General features: G+C 35.5%; 3 pseudogenes across 2 annotated transcripts in view; 1 reads left to right on the top strand and 2 right to left on the bottom strand.

Moving 5' to 3' along the window:
* Positions 1-21,998, bottom strand: part of LOC114303966 (SUPPRESSOR-OF-WHITE-APRICOT/SURP RNA-binding domain containing protein 1-like) — a 64,543-nt pseudogene extending 42,545 nt beyond the window's left edge. Inside the window, exons 1-4 of the transcript XR_014335955.1 lie at positions 21,101-21,998; positions 20,755-20,795; positions 20,596-20,650; positions 19,561-19,605 (exon numbers count right to left, since the gene is read on the bottom strand). The product of XR_014335955.1 is annotated as an SUPPRESSOR-OF-WHITE-APRICOT/SURP RNA-binding domain containing protein 1-like (transcript). The remainder of the gene's footprint in view (positions 1-19,560; positions 19,606-20,595; positions 20,651-20,754; positions 20,796-21,100) is intronic.
* Positions 3,563-12,461, top strand: LOC114260910 (uncharacterized; annotated as a pseudogene). The gene is made up of 15 exons (XR_014335962.1): positions 3,563-3,673; positions 4,713-4,757; positions 5,097-5,137; positions 5,242-5,323; positions 6,309-6,353; positions 7,148-7,204; positions 8,044-8,102; positions 8,192-8,320; positions 9,363-9,630; positions 9,837-9,903; positions 10,154-10,224; positions 10,302-10,391; positions 10,584-10,692; positions 11,227-11,318; positions 11,907-12,461. The product of XR_014335962.1 is annotated as an uncharacterized LOC114260910 (transcript).
* Positions 15,278-18,306, bottom strand: LOC114260909 (SUPPRESSOR-OF-WHITE-APRICOT/SURP RNA-binding domain containing protein 1-like; annotated as a pseudogene).
* Positions 21,999-22,336: the final 338 nt, after the last annotated feature.

Here is a 22,336-nt window from a genome sequence, read left to right as displayed (position 1 = left end):
ATCTCTTTGAAAATTGGGGAGGGTAGACAGCGTATATAATTGTAAAAACTGTAGCACATAGCAAATAATTGTAGTCTTTCCTTCAATCATTTTTGTCTCTTTGTATTTATTTTATGAAGACCTTTTATAAAGCCTATAACTAGGCTTGACTAGGGTGTTAGAATTTTGCACAAATCTTGGCCGTAAAGTCTTGCCAAGTTAGGTATGCATTAAGTTATGGTTTTATTTGTATCCACCATCTTGTATTCTATATATTGGATTTTACGCCAACATAATGAAACATGTAAATTCTCTCTATCTTTGTACTTCCAATTTCTCTAACTTCTCCATCATAATTCCATACTCCATAACTCCATCATAATTGCATAATAAAAATAGTAAAAAACTCATTTCCTTAACAATTAGTCAATATATATATTTTTTTCATTCATTAAACTATTTAAAATTTTATAATTATATACAAAGTAGATTGTGGATTGTTTTGGGAAATAAAATTTTTAAATATTTAATATAAAGAGATTGGTTTAACGTTTTCTATAATAATTTTTTTTCACTAAAATTTCAACCTATCATAATAAACCAACAAAATGAAACAATCCCATTATGGCCCATTTTTTTTTTTTTTTTGGTTAGGGAGGGAGGGGGGATGTGGTCACATTTTTTATTTTTATTTTTTTAGTAATTTTTAAAAAAAAATTATGTCAATTTTTTTTTTTTACTTTTTTAGTCCGTTTTGTCGAGACGAATTTAAAAAAAAAATTTGAAAAATTCCAAAAAAAAATTACTTAAGATGAAAATAAAGAAAATAAAAAGTTATTTATTTTGAATTATTTTTGTCTTTATGATTTTTTTTTTTTTTGAATTCTTTTAAAAAATTATAAATTTTCAAATATAGAAACCTAAATCATTTTGAAAAATTTGAAAAAAAAAAATCATTAACTCAGTGTTTGGTTGAAGGATCTGAAAAGAGAAATAAAAAGAATGTGTAAAATTAGAAAAAAATATAAGTATATTTTATTCATTTATTTTTTTTTTAAATTCATTCTCAAATCTTGCATTCAAATACAGTGTAAAGACAAAATAAGCCCAAAAAAAAAAAAAAAAAGCACTTCCCATAACGGGTCTAACAGACCAAACTGTGTTGTTTGGGTGGGAGACAAGACTAGGGGCGTAACTCAGGCAGGTTCGTTGGGTTGGGAGGTTGGTTGTCCGAGCCTAATTTAAGTTGTGCTGAGATTTGCTTAAGCCCGCCCAGGCCCGAATTGCAACCCGAGGTTGCATGCCCAAGCCCGGCCCAAGTTAAACTCAAATTGCTCGAGTTGTCCGAATTGTAAATGAATTTCAATTTTTTTTATTAACTACATTATTAAATTATTAAAATTTGACTCTATTTACAATTTTTTTATAAAAAATCATTAATACCATAAAAACAAATATTTTATATAACGTAAGAAAGATGCTGCTATAATAGTCTTTACAATTTACAAGTGAAAATAAAAAAAAAATAAAAAAATCAGATTTTATATTGTTTGTATATATAAATATATATATTCAATATAATTTGATAATCTAAATTATTTTAAGATCATATAATGACTAATAATTTATAGGTATATTTAATATTTTTATTTATCTATATATGTATAATTTGGGTTTGGGTTGCTTGGATTGTTTGACGTCTTTGTCAAAGCCTGTCCAAATTTAATTTAGGCTTCTGAATTTTTGCCCAAATCTGTACCAATTTTAAGATAATTTGTTCAAACCTTAAAAAAATACAGACTAGATTCGGGTTGCTCGGATTGAGTCCGCCCAAGTTGCACTAGACAATCCTTGTTCAGAGCTCATCCGACCCGAACCTAATCAGATGGACCCCCGACCCATATTCCTTTCTCTCACCCATTTGCCAAGTATCGAATTGAACTGTTTCTGAGAACTTCTCTCACCTTCTAGACAAATACACAGAGAGAGAGAGAGAGAGAGTCATAAACCCTAGTTTCACCTTCGAACTCACCTCTATGTATTCAACAATGGAGACGAACAATAACTCAATAATGGATGTGAGATCAGTGGTCGAAGTTATATCTTCAGATGACAATGACGCTGTAACGCCCTCAAAATAGCAACATTAAACCCATCAGATAAGACATGCATTTACATAGAAGCTAACCACATTCTTTTATTCATTAAAGTTCCATTACATAAGTATTACATGTTAACATCAAAACAAAATGCCCTACGGGCTTACAGCTTTCCAAGTTAACACTTGGTTACAACAAAAGAGTACTAACTCGTTTACACATTTAGCCCTTGGCTTGAAGTTACATGTAATACATCAAAAGTTAAGCGACAAAAGTATGTCCGCCTCTAGCCTCCCAGCTATGCCCTTGGAGGTGGCATGCTACCTGTACCTGAAAATGATATTCCCATATAGGGTGAGCCACAGCCCAGTAGAAATACACTAAAGCAACCATGAACAATGACTAAAAGATTAGCAATTTATAGATGGCTAACACAGATACATTCACATAAATTACACATTTATGTCATACAACTTATGAGTCTAAGTTACCTTTCATTTTCCCCTTTTCAACAGATAAGCATGCTAGCTCTATCATCATTTACATTCAGATAAGCATATGAGCTATATCCGCTTTCTCAACAGATATGTATAACAACAATATCCCACATTCACAGATAAGCATATAAGCTGTATCCACACTTTACTAAGATAAGCATATAAGCTCTATCTTCACTTCTCTAGACAAGCATATGAGCTGTGTCTACGGAGTTCATCCCCTATCTTCTTCCAACACTATCCGGTTTAGAGGTACATCCCCTATCTTCCCCTAAACCGCGGAGTACATCCCCCATCTCAAAATACCAAAATTTAAAGACAAAATCCATAGAGAGGAGTAGGATATCCCTACCTCGAAGTTTAAGCCAAAAAGGAGATGAAGACTCGAAGATCAACTTGCTCCAAATCCAAACTTTTTCAGATTAAATCAAAGCTCTCAACGCCCTCTATCTTTTTAACAAAGGCTCTAGGCTAGATTCACACTCTAGGGAGATCAAATCTTAGAGAGAATGTAAGTTTAGAGAGAGAGAGTCTCGGATTTAGGGTTTGATCAAAAAAAGAAGTGAAAAACTGAAGTTCAAAATCGCTACTGTCCGCTGATATAAAACACGCTCGCTCGAGCGAAGCCTTGGTCGCTCGAGCGACCAGACACAGAAAACTCTCGCTCGAGCCAAGAAGTTCTCGATCGAGCGAAGAAAAACCCAGACCGCTCGAGCCACGAAAAGCTCGCTCGAGCCAAGAAAGGCAACTCTCAGGTCCAGAACCAGACGCAACACTCGCTCGAGCGAAGCCACCCTGGCTCGACCCACCAGACACGAACCTCACTCTCGCTCGAGCGACAAACTCCTCGCTCGAGCGAAGGTCCAAAAATCTGGGCAGCAACACTAGGCTCCCAAACACAACCAACCTGAAACAAACCTGCCCAACACATCTTATAACTCAATATACAAAGTAAAGAGGATGCAAACAAGATAATAAACAACAACCAACATCCACGGACACATGTCCGGATCACTGTACAACAAGGGTAAACCCGGGATCGCTATAGACGCTCCTCTTTACCAGGTCGAAAGCCATTGTATGCGTTGCCGCCAAAACGTATCTTCTCTCCTCTCTCTCTCTCTCTCTCTATATATATATATATATGCTGATTATGTAATTTTGTAGAACTGGTTTCTAAAACTATTGTGAATGTGACGATGCCAAAAGATTGTTTTTTTTTGTTCTTCATAATCTTCTAAATTTCACTGTAGGGATGGATTAGATAATCAAAATAGTATTTTCCACATATTTTGATTATGGGATAACCAAGCTCCTCAAAATTGTTTCTTTTTTTTTTTTTTTTTTTTGGTTTTATGTTTAATTTTTTGGAAATACTAAACAGTTGTTTTGTTTTCGTTTTTGTGTTTAGGAAACAAAATTGGGTTGCTTTCAGGATTTAATTCATAAAAATATAAAACAAAAAAATGAAATGCAACAACCAAACAGAAGAAAAGAGAAGGAAAAAGTGGCAAAATATTATCTTTTAATGCTCTGTTTGTTTGAATGGAAAATATTTTCCAAAAAATGTTAGAAAACAAAAACGAAAAAGTATTTTCCATGGTGAACAAAAAAAGAAGCCATTTGGGCAGTAAATATTTTTCACAAATGTTTTTCAAACTACTACCAATATGTTATCACACTACCGCCATCACTGTTGCCATCACTGCTGCTGCCACCTCACCACTACACCACCTCCTCCACCAAACATGGAAAAATGTTTTTTCCAGAAAACATTTTATGGAAAAAGTTTTTTTAGAAAATGTTTTCCGTTAATAATGTTTTTCACCCAACGGAGCGGAAGTTTCATTCACTTTTCCTTTTCTTTTTTTGCTTTTGCTCCATAAACCCCTCCTTCAAAGCCAATATCAAAACACAATAACTGGGGTTTGTCAGCCTTTTCTGAATTTCTGCTTTTCGGTTATCTAGTTTCATCAAAAGCTTTTCATTAATTCATATCGGCAAATGTAGTATTTATTATTGAGCTGAGATGCTTCCAAAAAAATATATAGCAGTTACATGCATTTACTTTCATCTAGTAATCATGGGATATCAATCATGAATTTCTGAACGTTGTCTAATGTGGTGGTGTTAACAGGGCACAACGAGGTTTTTATTAACTTTGATTCCGCACTTCAGAAAGGTATGCTTTTGCCATCTTTGGGGAATATTGTCCACTTGAAAGGTTTAAGTTAACATGATTGTTATTGTTGTTACTTTTACTAGGCTATTGTTTTTCTTAATTTTATATTATTTAGAAAGTTCCATTATGTTATGAAGGGTTAAGCTTTGACAATCTACCCTAGAAAAATGGGTTGAATCTCTCTCTCTCTCTCTCTCTCTCTCTCTCTCTCTCTCTCTCTCTCTCTCTCTCGTGTACATACTTGCTTGATGTTGTCCTGCCTGCTTCATTTTCTTGTCTTGAGCTTATGGACAATCATGTGAAGGTTTCTTTCTACAGTAAAATTCTTTCTACTTGCAGATCTTGTTGTCAGCCTTTGAGTGTCCACATTGTGGTGAGAGGTAGTTATTTTTACGCCCTTTACAATTATGAGAATCTTTATCATATTTAGGTCAATTTGTCTTTTCTAACAGGTCCTTATGTTATCTGTCTGGTCTATCTGTAGGAACAATGAAGTGCAGTTTGCTGGTGAGCTCCAGCCCCGAGGGTGTCATTATCAATTGAACTTTCCACCAAGTGATCAAAAGGTTGTCTCATGTGGAATGAACTTTTATAAAATCAAGCACTTTTAAGTTATATAATATTGCATTTATCAAACTATGCTGTTGTTTTTTAATGAAAAGATGCTCATAAAGCTACACTAAGTTGTCAATCAAAATATAATAAAATATTTGTTTTTAATGAAATTTAAATTCGTTAAGCCCCTATTGTGATGTGCCTCTTTGCGGATTTCTTACTTGTGAAAAAGAAGAAAATTGGAACTATTTATATTGTCTATTTGAGCTTTGAGCTTAATTCCAGGCCACTTTCCTAATAGTTGAAGACTGTATATTGGCTAATTTTTACTCCTGCTTGAGAACTTATGATGGTAGTTTCTTGTATATTTGAAATCATTTGCAAGTTCTACTAGTTGTTAGATAATTTAAAGAAAGATACAATCACTTTTTAAGATGTTTTGTTTACCCTTATGGCACAGTGACTTCTCTGAATTTATGCTTTTCAGCTACCTGGTTTCATCCAAAGCTGAGTAAAAATGTGGTTGTAAATATGTTCATACGAACTGCACTCGTCATTTTAGCCGTCCTCTCCCACATTTGAGTTTGTAATTTGCATTTGTTATGTCTTCCTCACTGATGCAACAATGATTTCTCCTATTTATCTTTAGTTTGGGGTTAGTCTCAGTCTCAGGGGGTTTCTTTCTAGCTGGTTTGTAATTTTAAATTTTCTAACACCATGCACACCTTTGTGAGGTTTTAAATGTAGCTAGTACATCTGCTCTCAAGCTCTTCCTTCTCTTGTTGTTGTCATCGTTATCATTGTTGTTCTTGGTATATACATACAAACTTTTGCGCTACAAAATTGTTTCTCTATTTTCAAGCAAAATGTAAGTCACACTACTCTTACTTGCAAATGATACACATACAAACTTTTTCTAATGGCTTAACTGTTTTCCAAAGTTTTTAGGAAAGTAAAATTTTTAAAGTGTTATACTAATGGAGTTATTCTATGCAGATGCTCAATCGGCAAGTAGTGAAATCTGACACGACCACTATTAAGGTATATTTTGGGTTCCACTTTTAACTTGACTTTCGTCAACTATACAATTTTCTTATTCTATTAGCATTATTTTAGTAAAATTATATTGAGTAAACTAGACTTGGCGGCTGCTGGTTTGAATGTTCAAATAATGACTGGATTGTTTACATATGTCTATGATGGCTGTTCTACATACATACATATATTTTTATTGGGTGGGACCCTTGTTTCCTTTGATTTCCCTAGATTTCTCCACCCCCCCCCCCCCAATTTAGTTTATTGTAAACAAAGTATTTTAGTTCTCCTTCTAATCATTGGCCCTATTTGGTAGAGCTTATTTCCAGCTTATTTCAGCTTTTAGTTTAATTTAAGCTATTTTGATGTGTTTGATTCAGCTTAACAATACAACTTATAACTTTTTCTAAGTCAAAAATTAACTTATTCTTTGAGTGGGAGAGGAGAAGCTTAATTTATAAGTCAAAAATCAGCTTATGTTCACGGCTATAAGCTATAAGTTGTTAAGCTATATAATCACTTTCACACAGCTCTACCAAACAGGGCCATTGTATCTACTAGTTTCATCTCTTTATAAAAGGATGCTTTTTGATCATTGGCAGCCCCCTTCTAATAATAACAAAATTAGACTTCTAGTGTTACGAATCTTGCATGTATTATTGGTGTTGTACATATTTGTCAGTTATGATTGATGACTATTGATCTGTGTGACCTCCCCGTATGCATTGTTTATCATTAACATCTTTGAATTGTTATTATGATCTAAGAGATTTGCATTTTTCTATCATTGGTTTTTACAGATTCCTGAACTGGATTTTGAGATTCCTCTAGAGGCTCAGCGTGGATCTTTGTCAACGGTATCTCGTTTTATAATGTACTCCTAATTTCATATTATCTTCTGTACTTATGATGCTTAACTTGTCCTTTTGTTTATGTATTACCTTTTGCCAAGATGTTTACACATTATGTGAGCAATTTGACTGGTTGCCACTGGCAATTGGTACTTTCTTCCTATACACGTGCAACTTTTTATGATCTTATTTCTGTCAAATATAGATTTTTCAATGGTAGTTACACCAGAGTGTTAAAAAAGGTATTGTATCAAGTGGGACTTTTTTATGTATTTTTTTTTCTTCAAATTATTACATTTTTCGTGATAAGAAATGCATTGGTGATATCTCCCATTGATGGATTTTTCCTTTTCTTTGGTTTTGTTTGGGTGCATCACATGTAGAAGCCACTTGGAGAGTAGGAATTAATATCATCCCATCCCATCCTATCCCATCATTTGGATAATAACTTCAATAAATAGTTCTATTGTGTGTAACATGCTATCATGATTATGTTTCTGTGCTCTTTGTCTTACCTTGGCCATTAACTCTTCGTTCCTATATGCCTATTCGTATAACTGATGTCCAGTCATGTTAAACTAGTAATATTTTGTTAATTCAGAATTCTGAAGTGAGTAGTGCCGAGGAGTCGCTCAATTTATAAGTTAAAAGTTCAGTATATTCTCCAAGATTGCTGGTGCATTGTGCATGAATTTTGAATAAAACCCCCTTTTTTTTCTTCTTTTCATGCAGTTTTGAGTCAACATGTTTGATCTTGTGTTATTCTTTTCCACATAATCTGTGTTATTTATTTGGATGCTTATCTTTGTACACTATTAACCCCACCCCTGCTGTCTGTTTTCCAGGTGGAAGGGATATTGTTACGAGCTGCAGATGAAATAGAGGCCCTTCAAGAAGAATGAAAGTTACATGTTAATTTGAACTCACTAGCCATTTTCTTCATCTTCCTCCTCCTCCTTCTTAGGTTCCCTTACAACCTATCTTCTGCTTTTCAGAAGTGGATCCCCAATCTGCTGAAGCAATTGACCGGTTCTTGCCAAAATTGAGGGCTTGTGCAAAAGCCGAGTCATCCTTTACAATCATTCTCGATGATCCTACTGGCAACAGTTTCATTGAGAACCCGTAAGTGCCTGCCCACACCCATTAACATTTAAATCTATAAAATGACATAATACATTACATAAGTGTCTGCTTTAGGTCTGATTATAGTAAAAATATAATGATATTTGAACTGTAGAGAGGATGTCCTCCAAACCCCCTGCTAAGACTTAAAAGGACCCTCCAATATTACAAGAAATCTGCTTTGGAAGCTGAAATTCTTGTGCAAATTTCTAGCACAAGAGAGTTTAATTAATTTGATCTTCATCATGGTATTTCTGTTGTATGTGTTGTTTGTTGCAGCTTCAATGGGCTGCCTATGGTTATTGTCTATGTTACGCGGACTCTTTAAAATAAATCAAATACCCGTGTCAGACACCCGACACTCAGATAAGAGTATGTGATATGCGTCAGCTACTTTTCAACAGACACTTCTTATATAATTGTATGTAACACTATTATTATTTGTACATATTGTTGTATAGTTGCAAAAAATGTCTTTTTGACACTGTAAGTTACATATAGCACCATTTTATCTCACATACTTGATTAAAAATATAAAATATGACATTTGTTTTTGCCGAGTTCATGACCCTTAAATTTATGGTTTGAAAACTCTGACCTCTAGATACATACCCACATCTGACACCTGTATCTCGGTCCATGTAACATAGGTTATATTTTTTAAAAAAAAAAAAAATTGTTTTCTTTTTTTAAATTGTAAGATTTTGTGTGACTGTTGTTGTAACTTTTGTTAACAGCATAAGTGGTAAAAATAGCTTAATTAAGCTGGAGAAAGTTGATTATCCTTTGGCTCAGGGAGGGGTGCTTTTAGATTCTGCTTATAGATTATTAGTTTATAATAAGCTATAACAAACAGGCCCATAGTTAGTTCTTCTCTCTGTGTTTCTCCCTTTTATTAATGGGGGGCCTTTAAATAAGTATATTAACAAATGATTTCTTGTTTACCTCACTTTAAATGCTTTCTTGCTTTCTTTCTCTTCCTGTCTCTCTTTTTTTTTTTTTTTTTTGGGTAATCTGAAGGGCATCCACTAATCCCTGATAGGTTTGCTCCATCTCCGGATCCTTCATCGATAATTAAGTTCTATGAATGAACTCCTGAGCAACAAGTGTCACTGGGGTACGTTGTCGACCCATCACTTGGGGGAGAACATCGTGATGAAGCATTATCAGAGGAACTAAACAGTACTGGTGATCAAACTAGAAGAGAACCACAAGGATTAATTGGAGCTGCAGTTGGTCAGCGGGCTATTGCTCAGGGTAATAGTGCAGAATTTGCTGAATCTTTGTTTCGGTACTCTGCACCAGAAGAGGTACAAATATCCTTTCAAAAGTTCATTCCCACCTCCTGCTTTCTTATCCCTCCTCCCGTCTTTTGTGGTGCAAATGTAGAACGTAAATTTGTTGCAAAATGAGCATGGATAATTCGCTACTCTATTTTCTTGAATTTCACATCTGTTTCTTTTATGAAATGGGAAGCTGCAACTCAATTATTTATTTATTTCTTCTTGCTAGATAGGTGATGACCTTCCCATCAACATGTGGAACTTGTGCAGCCAAGTGTGAGACTCGAATGTTTGTCACCAGTATCCTTCTTATCTCTTCTGTCATTGAGATGTGACATGGCACTAGTGGTTCTGTTTTTATACTACTTGCCATATACAAATAATATGGCATACATTTAATGTCTGAAAGGATTGTGGAGAATGATATTTGAGGAATCTAAGATTGTTTCTACTACCATGAGTTTTGTGGTTGGAAATGAAAACTATTTTTCCCTCAGATCATTTTACGGATAAATATGCACGGGCTTTGTTGAGCTTAACAATTTAATAGATATTCCATACTTCCAAGAAGTGATCGTCATGGCATCCTCTTGTGATGCTTGTGGGTACCGCAATTCTGAGGTTTGTACATACGTATATATTTTCTTTACTATTCTCATTTTTAATATCCTAATGATGTGTATGCTTTCCCTTTGCAGTTGAAGCCTGGTGGCCGTATTCCTGAAAAAGGAAAGAAAATTACAGTTCTTGTGAAGAACATTAATGATCTAAGCCGTGATGTGATAAAGGTATGCCATCGTCACTCATATTTTTTGTACAAATGAACATTTTGAATATGCCTTCATGAAAACTGACAACAGTTAACTAAGGATGTTTGAATCTAATTAATGCTGAAGAAAAAAAAAACAAGGGGTTCCCTAAACTTACGCTTGCTTATAGGCTTCAAATGTGCTAACTAACAATCATTTGATATATCTCAGTCAGATACTGCTAGTGTAGAAGTTCCAGAGCTTGACTTGGTGCTGACAAGTGGAACATTGGGTGGAGTTGTGACTACTGTTGAAGGTTTGATCACTAAAATTAGTGAAAGTGAGTACCTTTTCCATCCTTTGGTTTTCATTTTCATGCTGCAATTTCTATCCTTAAGCTGAAGATTTTCTTGGCGGTTTTTCATCTATTTATTTTCTAATTATAGGACAGGAATGTATATGTTTCCAAATATTGATGGTTTTTTGCATTCTCATTTTTAAAGATGGTATAGATTGACCAACTTTCACATGTTAGTAGTTGTTTGACTTGTAGGGATTTGGATTCCTAAATTTATGTCTTTGTGCAGTTCTCTCTCTCTCTCTCTCTCTCTCTCTCTCTGGTTAAGATACTACAGTTTGCATTGGGAGCTAGTGGATGTTATCAATAGATAACTGATGTTAATTTATAAATATGGAGATGGACATCTTCACATTATTTGTCTGTGATTTTAATTTTGATTTCTTTTGCTTTGTAGTTAGTCATCCTATCAATTTTTATTTTATTGTCTCTTTTTCCTCCTTTTTTGGTTATATGCACCAACATTTACACATCTCTTGCCAAATTGAATTATATATTATATGATTAATTGTGCAGATCTTAAGAGAGTACATGGATTTACTTTTGGGGACAGTCTTGATGATAGTAAGAAAAGCAAGTGGCTAGACTTCAAAGCAAGGCTTAACAAGGTAGTGAACTCTCAAATATGATGTTTTCAATTTTTTGCGAACTAAATAGCCATCATGATCCCAAAAAAGGAGTGGAGAATAAATGACAAAGGAAAGCTACCATCTGTCATATGCCTATAGCATTTCCTGAACCTTAAATTTTTTCCCTTCAATTATCAAATCAGTTCCGCAAATCCTTTACTGTGGCATTTCTCAAACCCTTGTCTCTCTCTCTCTCTCTCCCCACCACCCCACCACCCAAAAGAGATTATTGTAGTTGGTGTAGAAAATGATATTGTTTCTCAATTCAGAATTGCAAAAAACACGCACACACAAGATACATAGATATTGCTTAGTGTAGACAATTTTCAAGTGACTCATTTATTGTCAGTTCATTTTTCTCAATGTTGAAGACTGCACACGAAATGCATGTCCATGTTGACTCTCTCTTACCATTTGAATATGTCCAACGGATAGTGAAATGGACTGCTGTACATTTCCATTTATTTAGCGTCTTCTCCACCTGGGCATTAAATGTATGTTATTGGTGATTTGTTTGACTGTTTAAATTATCTGTGAGCATTCAACTGTCTGACTGTTACTATACAGCTTCTGAGTGTGGAAGATTCGTGGACATTGATCATTGATGATGCCCTGGCTAATTCTTTTGTCACACCGGCAACTGACGATGTTAAAGATGACCATCGTTATCATGTAAGTCCTCCACACATCTCTATGGCTGGTGTTCTAGTGCAATCTTATTTATATGAGACAACTGTTGGAAGCTTTTTATGGGTTGTAGCCTTGTATGTCCCTTCTGTGGATGATGCTGTCAATACAAAAAAGTCGAACTCTTCTCTCTACTTTTTTGCACGTCTTTTTGTAAAAAGTCAAAAAATACTAAAAAAAATCAATTCTTAAAACAACCCTGAGTCAACGGCCAAGTTAAAAATCCTCATAACCATGTTTTGGAGAATGGCCGGGGTTTTAATTTTTTTGGTTTTTTTTTTCTTTTTCTTCAAATAATATCTTTCTTTGAGAACATGTATAGAGCTATGGTTTATCTGATGTGGTCTTCATATTAGGCAGACAAGCCCTAGAACTTGGACTTGGACGGACCTTATTTTGTGCATATTGTACAATGCTGTTTTTAGCGCAGTTTTAACCACTGGTTCAATGGTTAAAACTCGGCCTATTAAACTTGAGATGTTACTAGTTTGAGCATTAGGCCATCTCCAACGGTGCATCAAATTGTGCATCAGATTTGAAATTTGATGAAAAAGCCACTTTTTCTTCCTCCAATGGTTTCACCAAACTGATATCAAATTGAGAATTATGCAAAAATTTCACCAAACTGAGAATGCACTGGGTCTTTCACCAAAATACTATTCATTACCGTTGTATTTTCACTACTGGATGACCCACCAGATGACCAATTTTGCGCAAAATTTTGTACAAATTTTACACTGGGAGGTCGACCACCCGGTCGATCCCGGGGTCGACCCCCCAGATGACCCTCAAGCTTGAAAATTCAATTACAGAATCGTACAGATTTTGCTCTTTCCAGTCGACCAGCCGGTCGACTGGCCGATCATCTCCCTGGACGTCCGGTACGTTTTGATGAAAGCTACAGTACACCGTTGATTGATATCAGATTGAGCCAAATGCCTTTTTTTTACTCAAATTTGTTGAAAATTTTGTTTAACCGTTGGAGATGCTCTTAGGGCAGCCACTTTGTACAAATCATGTCAAAAGTTAAGTCTATAGCCAATCTACCTCTTCTAGACCCCAATGGGTACCAACCCATGCCTACTCTTTTTTCTCTATTTTTACTGTGTTTGCTAAGGATTTTTCTCTTCACAACTATTTATGGCACTTAATTCTACTTTGCTAGCATTTTTTTTCTTTTTAATGTTGCTGTTGTATGATGTCATATTGACAATGTGCAGTCGAGGAATATGAGAGGTCGTGGGAGCAGAATGAGGAGTTGGGTCTGAATGATATTGACACCTCTTCAGCTGACGCTGCATATGAGTCGACTGATGCTACACGAAAGGAGGGAATAACTGTATGAAATTTTCTTGTTGTTTCTATGTATTCCAATACAAGTGAAAGCACATGCGCCTAGTCCTCATTATCTATCATTTTCAAGTTGTACGAATTTCCTATTTTCAAGTTGAAACAGTTTTGTTTTGTATTTGTTTTTTGTGTTTTTAAAGGAATCAAGTTGTAAAAACACGTGGGACGATCCCTCGTGGTAGTTTGTATCTTGTTAGATAACTGATGTTACTTTATGAGAGTAGTCTATAGTTTCTGTTTGGCTTCACCCCTCATTCCCAATTTTTATCACTGAGTTTATCTGCATGTTTGAATGTGGCATTGGGGTGCTAGTAGAAAATGAAGTGAAAGAAAAGAAATAAAAGGGAAATTATATTTTACACCAAAAAAATAGTAAGGGAAATTATATTTTATTGTAAGCATTTGATTAGCATCAAAATTTTGCAAGAAAGAAATCATGAGTAACCCTTTGGACAAATTATAAAAAAAAAAAAAAAAAAAATTGAGGGGATTATATTTTGGAAGAAATTAAAAAAAAAAGAAAAAAAAACCTAATTATCATGTTAGTGTGAGTTGCATAGCAAAATTAACTTTATTGTAATTTCTTCCACATTAATGCTAAACAAAAGTTGCATTTGTTTTTCCCCTTTCCCTCACTTTTCACCATTTTCATCTTAGTAGTTTCTTAGTTGTGTTTTAGGGGGAATGGCTCAAGGATTGGGAAATATTTTTGATTCTATGTCTGAATGTCTTTGCCCATCTCAACTAAGGTTTATACACCCCAAAATGTTCGAACATAGAGAAAGAGAGAGAGAGAGAGAGAGAGAGAGAGAGAGATGTTTGAAACCAAGGAATCAATTTTTTAGGGTCTTCATCAACAAAGATCAACTTTCTCAACAAAATAAATAAATAAATAAACAAAGATCAGAGAAAGAGAGAGAGAGAGAGAGAGAGAGAAGTTTGAAACCAAGGTGAAAATCCTAAGTGATTCGTGATTAGATCAAGATTAAAATATTCCAAATCCCAAGTATCCAAAACACACAATCTAAACCAACAAGCACTTACGAAAGTGATTTAGATTGTTTGTTTTTCGGAATAAACAATAAATCGACACGAACGATTTTTACGTGGAAAAAACCACAATTGAAGAACCTTCAATTGTAATCAAAAACCACGGGCGAAACGCCACTAATCAATCCACTACTGAAGTAAGAAAGATTACAAAGATAACACACAAATTACCCCACTCAGTCAATTTGTCTTCGAATCTTCTGTAACTCTTTCACCACGCCTTCGTCTCGGAACTGATCAATCCTGAAGTTGAATCCACAACTTCACTTGTCGAATGAACGACTACGTACAGAATCAAACTCCTTTTGATACTCTACGCTTGAATCTTCGGAATCCACCGAAGAGATCTCTCTCTTGAATTTAAAGTAACCAACTCCTTGATGTATGTATCTTAGATCATGATTGAAGAACTCTTCTCAAAACATCAAGGAAAACTCACAAAAACCTCAAAACAAAACTTCAAACAAAACCCTAGGACTCTTGAATAAGATCTAGAAAAAGTAATCCTAAAAAACAGCCTAAACAAGTATAAATAGGCAATCTGAGTCCGCGATCTCCGCTCGAGTGTCCAACATCCCACTCAAGCGGCTTCAGCAAAATCTACGTGCGATAAAACAGAGTTCCGCTCGAGCGCTTGATGACCCGCTCGAGCGCGAAATCATACCTTCCAGTATTTTTATAGACCTGACAAAATACTGAGAGACTACAATATCCGCTCGAGCGCCAATGGTCCCGCTCGAGCGGGAAGAACGAAAACACAGGAAAATTACAACTTGTTCAACACAAAGTTTGTACCCGGATTTGACAATCAAGGGACCTAACACAAGGAATCAGTTTCATAAACAAAGACAAAAGCAAGTGTACCGTTTCCATGCATTAACACTAGAACATTCATAACAACCAAAATCACAAGGCCCTAAAATCAATAATGCCTAATGCTCCTAGCATTAAAAAAGTACAAAGTATTTCCAACTCCGAGCACAAAAACAGGGGAACAAAGGGGGAGGCGGGGGAGAAATGAAAAACAAGAATGAACATGAACAGTAACCTCCAGTTTTCAGGTCCCACTACAATTTAGAGCTACAACAAATCAATTTTTTCACCTTGCAGTAGCAACTCTTGCACTCATAGATGTATGGTAATTGGAGCTTCTCTGTTTCCTATAAGAAGAATAAACATCATCATATTGACTCGCCTCATTGGGATTAGGGGCAGCGCCTAGTCCCAACCGTCCCGAGCTACTCGACCCAGGTTTCCTTTCTACACTTCCATCAGCATAAGTCTCTGTCTCCGGATCCACCTGTAGATTTGGGGGTGGAGGAATGCAAGCTCCACCTTTGCAAACCGGTGAATCTCGTTCGTACTCGTCGTCGTCATCTTTCGAATCAGACCCATTCATGGGTCCCTCAAAAGTGTTAACCTCTCCAATCTCTTTGAAAAACTTCGATACGCTATTAAGAATTTCAGAAGGAGATACATTGGAAGGCGGGATTACAGTTGGGATATCGAGAGGGCTCATGGGAGAGTAAGGTACCCCACTGTCGATTTGCATCTTTCTGACCATTCCAGGAATAAGACCAGGTGGAAATAAAGGGCACGGGGGTAATTTTTCACCCGTGTTGCCGGTTGATGGTGGCAATAGATGGGGTGCAGTTTGTTGATTTGTGGGTAGAAGAGAAGACTGTATGGGTATGAACCCGGTAAAAGGACCGGTAGGGACTGAATTGGGAAGAAACGGCTGGGTTGCTAGGGATGATGGCATGGCTGGTATAGAAGGAACTAATTTATCAAGATAGTCTTTATTAGTCAATATTGGCACCGAACCTTGCTTATCAAGCTGCCACTATAGGGCATTATGATTTGTCGCCAGTTGTGGCAATCCTGAACACAGAGAAAATCAAGTTCAACATATATAAATTCAAAAATTCAGACAGAAAACACGAGTATATGCATACTAAGGACGAAAAAGCCACAGTAAAGATCATACTTTTCTTCAAACTTACAATTTTCCAAGCGAGCTGAGGATCAGCATGAGAGAGAGAGAGAGAGAGAGAGAGAGAACCTGCAGTTGAGGGATCAGTTGAAGCAGTAGATAATTCCTTTGGAAAGAAATTCGTTGGTGGTCCACCAATCATCTCATTCTCAAGCGCATGAATAGTAACATGATCATAGACATCCTTGGAAGCCCAGAACTGTAAGATTTTCTGCAATCGTGATTGATTTTCCTCCTTGTTTTGAGGGTTGTGGTAAATCCAGGCAAGCATGGAACCTAAAACAGGCTTAAATGCAAGCGCCTCGTTATCAAGCTCATAAAGGTTCATCCTACCCTACAAGCTGCATATTTCAAGAATGACCCAAAGAAAAACATATGTAGCATCAATGCACACATTGATAGCCAAAAGATTAAATAATTAAGAAGCATTCGAGAAAGAAATAATTTCCTGCGTTCACATCACAATAGCTCGATTTTAATTCCCCTTACTATATCATCAAAATCAAAGAACATTGCTATCTTGCCAAAATACAATTAGCAGGATAGATCAATACCACATATTCATTAAAACACCAGTGTAATATCATTGTATCCAGTTGAACAAACTTAAAAAGAAATTTCTATCTGGGAGGAAAATCAAATTTTATTATTATTTTTTATATGACAAATTTGGAAGGACACATAATAATGTACTCGAGTAGCCAGTGGACACCACGAGATATGAAGCAGTGGAAGCATTTAAGAGGAAGAAAATATCAGTGAATAAGAATCCTGCAATAGATGTAATAAAGAAGAAGAAAATAAAGCAATAGGTATTCACACACAGAAAAGCAGCCAAAATCAAATTCATATCAACAGCACTCAAATTTATGTTGAACTAAGATTTGGCATAGCACTGGAAGTGTACCTGTCAAATAGAATGTCATTGGCAAGGTAAATTATATGCAATTGTCTCTCAGAATCATCCACACCAAACACCCTGTCCCTCAGTGCCTCGACCAGAGTTGGTGCAAATGGAGACCTCTGCATAAACCAAATCTTGGCACCTTTGATTGACTCTTTGGTTCCAGTGAGATTGTTAAGCACATTGTTCATCTCCATCGCAACATCTGAAGGCAGAGGTCCAGAGAGACCTTTGAATGACCTGGAAGAGTGATCATAATCTGGTCATCCATGACCAACAAAAGGCTGAGAATGTTGATGGTGCTGTTGTTGCTCATAAAACGGTGGTGTAAAAGGAGGTTGGTGCATTTGAGGACCACCCAATGAAGGAGCATTTAACGATGACTGGTTCATCATAGGATTTGGAGGACACATCATAGGCATAGAAGAGGATGGGAAAGGCGGGTTGAAGGGGCCACCCGGGCCATGTGTAGATAACCAAAGCTTGTACCGGTAGTAATTATGGCCTTCACCACCAAATAGAAAGCTATAATCAGGATTGTCTTGCTGTTTTTCATGAATCATGGCTTCAACTTTAGGGCCATTTTTGGCAGCGTACTCAACAAGTTTATCGATTCGCTTTTGGAGTTCAGGATCAGATAGTGGAGCTGTAGGGTGTGGTGGAGAATCATATGGACCAATGAAAGGTGAAGGAACAAGATGAGGGGGCATATGTGGAGGAAATACAGGTGGAGGCTGTTGTTGTCGCTGAAGATGAAGAAGGTGAGGATATGGTGGAGGATGAGGATGGAATTGATGTGGTTGTTGCATGTGACGAGGAAAAAGATACTGTTGGAGAGAGGGATGTGGTGGAAGAAAAGGAGGACCGTGTACTGATGGAGGGAACTGTTGATGAAAGCCAAATTGTTGCTGCCGTTGAATATTAGTTGTTTGCTGCTGAACAAATGCCATAGCTGCGGCATAATCATGAGCTTGTCGATCCATATTACAAATATAGGGAAACCTTTGAAACACCTAATCCAATAAATAAAGAAAAATATGAAGAAGTCCCTCTACTACAATAGCAGAACAAATATCGGATTAAATGCATTTAAATATGAGTATCAGCAGTATATGATTAATGAAACTGTCAGGTTTTATGCAGTGTTCGGTTCACTATAATGAACGTTGGAATGGAATGATTATTCCGTCAAAACACCCATTATCCATTCCCATGTTTGGTACGGTAAAAAGTAAAAGCATATATTCCAAATAGAATCACCAGAATGACCATTCCATTGGGAAGTCAAAGAACAACCATCCCATTCCTACCCAAAATCATTCCGACAAACCAAACACTCTCTTAAGTGTTAAAAGGCTCCTCTTTACAAAACCACCTTGCATTTGCTGAACAAAAAATCAACTTCACAAAGTTTTATTGAACGATTAACCTAGTTACCTAGGTTTCACTAAGGCCTTCTAGAAGAGTCAGGATTTCAGCTTTGATAGAACACTAATCCCTCCTGGTCATGAAAGGATAGTCATACATACCCTCTCAATCCCTTTTGAACAAATCGATTCCTAAATCAATAAATCACAAGGAAGCAATAATGGCTAATTCTTATACAAGGGAAGAAAAAAACACTCTCAGAAACCCAAAATTGTTACATGAAATAAAAAAATTAAACCGATTTTCCTCATATTCTAAATCAGAAGCATAGAAAAATTGTGAATGTAAAACCCTATAACAAACAAAAAAACAACTAATTGTAGATGATCTGATAAAATATCAACAACCAAATTTGATTTAAATGGTTCCAAATACTAAAAGCAGAACACATAGACAACAAACTATAATTCATATATAAAAATACTAGTTTTTTCAATTACATACAAGAAAATAATGAATGGGGAAAGTGGGTTACTCATATTCACAAATTATCTAGACAAAGCACTCACCTTTTTCACCCAATAATGAAAATTTCTTCAGATTTTGGAAACAAAGACAAAGAACCCAGATTGAGGGGAGAAATCTAGGGAAATCAAAGGAAACAAGGGTCCCACCCAATACAAATATATGTATGTATGTAGAACAGCCATCATAGACATATGTAAACAATCCACACATTATTTGAACATTCAAACCAGCAGACTGCCAAGTCTAGTTTACCTAATATAATTTTACTAAAATAACGCCAATAGAATAAGAAAATTGTATAGTTGACGAAAGTCAAGTTAAAAGTGGAACCCAAAATATACCTTAATAGTGGCCGTGTTAGATTTCACTACTTGCCGATTGAGCATCTGCATAGAATAACTCCATTAGTATAACACTTCAAAAATTTTACTTTCCTAAGAACTTTGGAAAATAGTTAAGCCATTAGCAAAAGTTTGTATGTGTATCATTTGCAAGTAAGAGCAGTGCGACTTACATTTTGCTTGAAAATAGAGAAACAATTTTGTAGCGCAAAAGTTTGTACGTATATACCAAGAACAACAATGATAACGATGACAACAACAAGAGAAGGAAGAGCTTGAGAGTAGATGTACTAGCTACATCTAAAACCTCACAAAGGCATGCATGGTGTTAGAAAATTTAAAATTACAAACCAGCTAGAAAGAAACCCCCTGAGACAGAGTATAACCCCAAACTAAAGATAAGTAGGAGAAATCATTGTTGCATCATTGAGGAACACATAACAAATGCAAATTACAAACTCAAATGTGGGAGAGGACGGCTAAAATGACGATTGCAGTTCATATGAACATATTTACAACCACATTTTTACTCAGCTTTGGATGAAACCAGGTAGCTGAAAAGCATAAATTCAGAGAAGTCATTGTGCCATAAGGGTAGACAAAACATCTTAAAAAGTGATTGTATCTTTCTTTAAATTATCTAACAACTAGTAGAACTTGCAAATGATTTCAAATACACAAGAAACTACTATCATAAGTTCTCAAGCAGGAGTAAAAATTAGCCAATATACAGTCTTCAACTATTAGGAAAGTGGTATGGAATTAAGTTCAAAGCTCAAATAGACAATATAGATAGTTCCAATTTTCTTCTTTTTCACAAGTAAGAAATCCGCAAAGAGGCACATCACAACAGGGGCTTAACGAAATTAAATTTCATTACAAACAAATATTTTATTATATTTTGACCGACAACTTAGTTTAGCTTTATGAGCATCTTTTCATTAAAAAAACAACAGCATAGTTTGATAAATGCAAAATTATATAACTTCTTCATTTTATAAAAGTTCATTCCACATGAGACAACCTTTTGATCACCTGGTGGAAAGTTCAATTGATAATGACACCCTCGGGGCTGGAGCTCACCAGCAAACTGCAAATAGACCGGACAGATAACATAAGGACCTGTTAGAAAAGACAAATTGACCTAAATATTATAAAGATTCTCATAATTGTAAAGGGCGTAAAAATAAGTACCTCTCACCACAATGTGGACACTCAAAGGCTGACAACAAGATCTGCAAGTAGAAAAAATTTTACTATAGAAAGAAACCTTCACATGATTGTCCATAAGCTCAAAACAAGAAAATGAAGCAGGCAGGGCAACATCAAGCAAGTATGTACACGAGAGAGAGAGAGAGAGAGATTCAACCCATTTTTCTAGGGTAGATTGTCAAAGCTTAACCCTTCACAACATAATGGAACTTTCTAAATAATATAAAACTAAGAAAAGCAATAGCCTAGTAAAAGTAACAACAATAACATTCATGTTAACTTAAACCTTTCAAGCAGACAATATTCCCCAAAGATGGCAAAAGCATACCTTTTTGAAGTGCGGAATCAAAGTTAATAAAAACCTCGTTGTGCCCTGTTAACACCACCACATTAGACAACGTTCAGAAATTCATGATTGATATCCCATGTTTACTAGATGAAAGTAAATGCATGTAATTGCTATATATTTTTTTGGAAGCATCTCAGCTCAATAATAAATACTACATTTGCCGATATGAATTAATGAAAAGCTTTTGATGAAACCAGGTAACCGAAAAGTAGAAATTCAGAAAAGGCTGACAAACCCCAGTTATTGTGTTTTGATATTGGCTTTGAAGGAGGGGTTTATGGAGCAAAAGCAAAAAAAGAAAAGGAAAGGTGAATGAAACTTCCGCTCCGTTGGGCGAAAAACATTATTAACGGAAAACATTTTCTAAAAAACTTTTTCCATTAAAATGTTTTCTGGAAAAAACATTTTTCCATGTTTGGTGGTGGTGGCGGTATAGTGGTGAGGTGGCAGCAGTAGTGATGGCAACGGTGATGGTGGTAATGTGATAACATATTGGTAGTATTTTGAAAAACATTTGTGAAAAATATTTACTGCCCAAATGGCTTCTTTTTTTGTTCACCATGGAAAATACTTTTTCGTTTTTGTTTTCTAACATTTTTTGGAAAATATTTTCCATTCAAACAAACAGAGCATTAAAAGATAATATTTTGCCACTTTTTCCTTCTCTTTTCTTCTGTTTGGTTGTTGCATTTCGTTTTTTTGTTTTATATTTTTATGAATTAAATCCTGAAAGCAACCCAATTTTGTTTCCTAAACACAAAAACAAAAACAAAACAAGTGTTTAGTATTTCCCAAAAGTTAAACATAAAACCAAAAAAAAAAGAAACGATTTTGAGGAGCTTGGTTATCCCATAATCAAAATATGTGAAAAATACTATTTTGATTATCTAATCCATCCCTACAGTGAAATTTAGAAGATTATGAAGAACAAAAAAAAAAATCTTTTGGCATCGTCACATTCACAATAGTTTTAGAAACCAGTTCTACAAAATTACATAATCAGCATATGTATATATATATATATATATAGAGAGAGAGAGAGGAGAGAAGATACGTTTTGGCGGTAATGCATACAAAGGCTTTCGACCTAGTAAAGAGGAGCGTCATTGTCATCTGAAGATATAGCTTCAACCACTGATCTCACATCCACTATTGAGTCTTTGTTCGTCTCCATTGTTGAATACACAGAGGTGAGTTCGGAGGTGAAACTAGGGT

This window comes from Camellia sinensis, chromosome 1 (assembly GCF_055761805.1).
Source record: "Camellia sinensis isolate YWXY chromosome 1, ASM5576180v1, whole genome shotgun sequence".
Classification (NCBI taxonomy): domain Eukaryota; kingdom Viridiplantae; phylum Streptophyta; class Magnoliopsida; order Ericales; family Theaceae; genus Camellia; species Camellia sinensis.
Note: the sequence above shows the minus strand (reverse complement) of the source record. Positions and strands in the feature narration are given on the sequence as shown.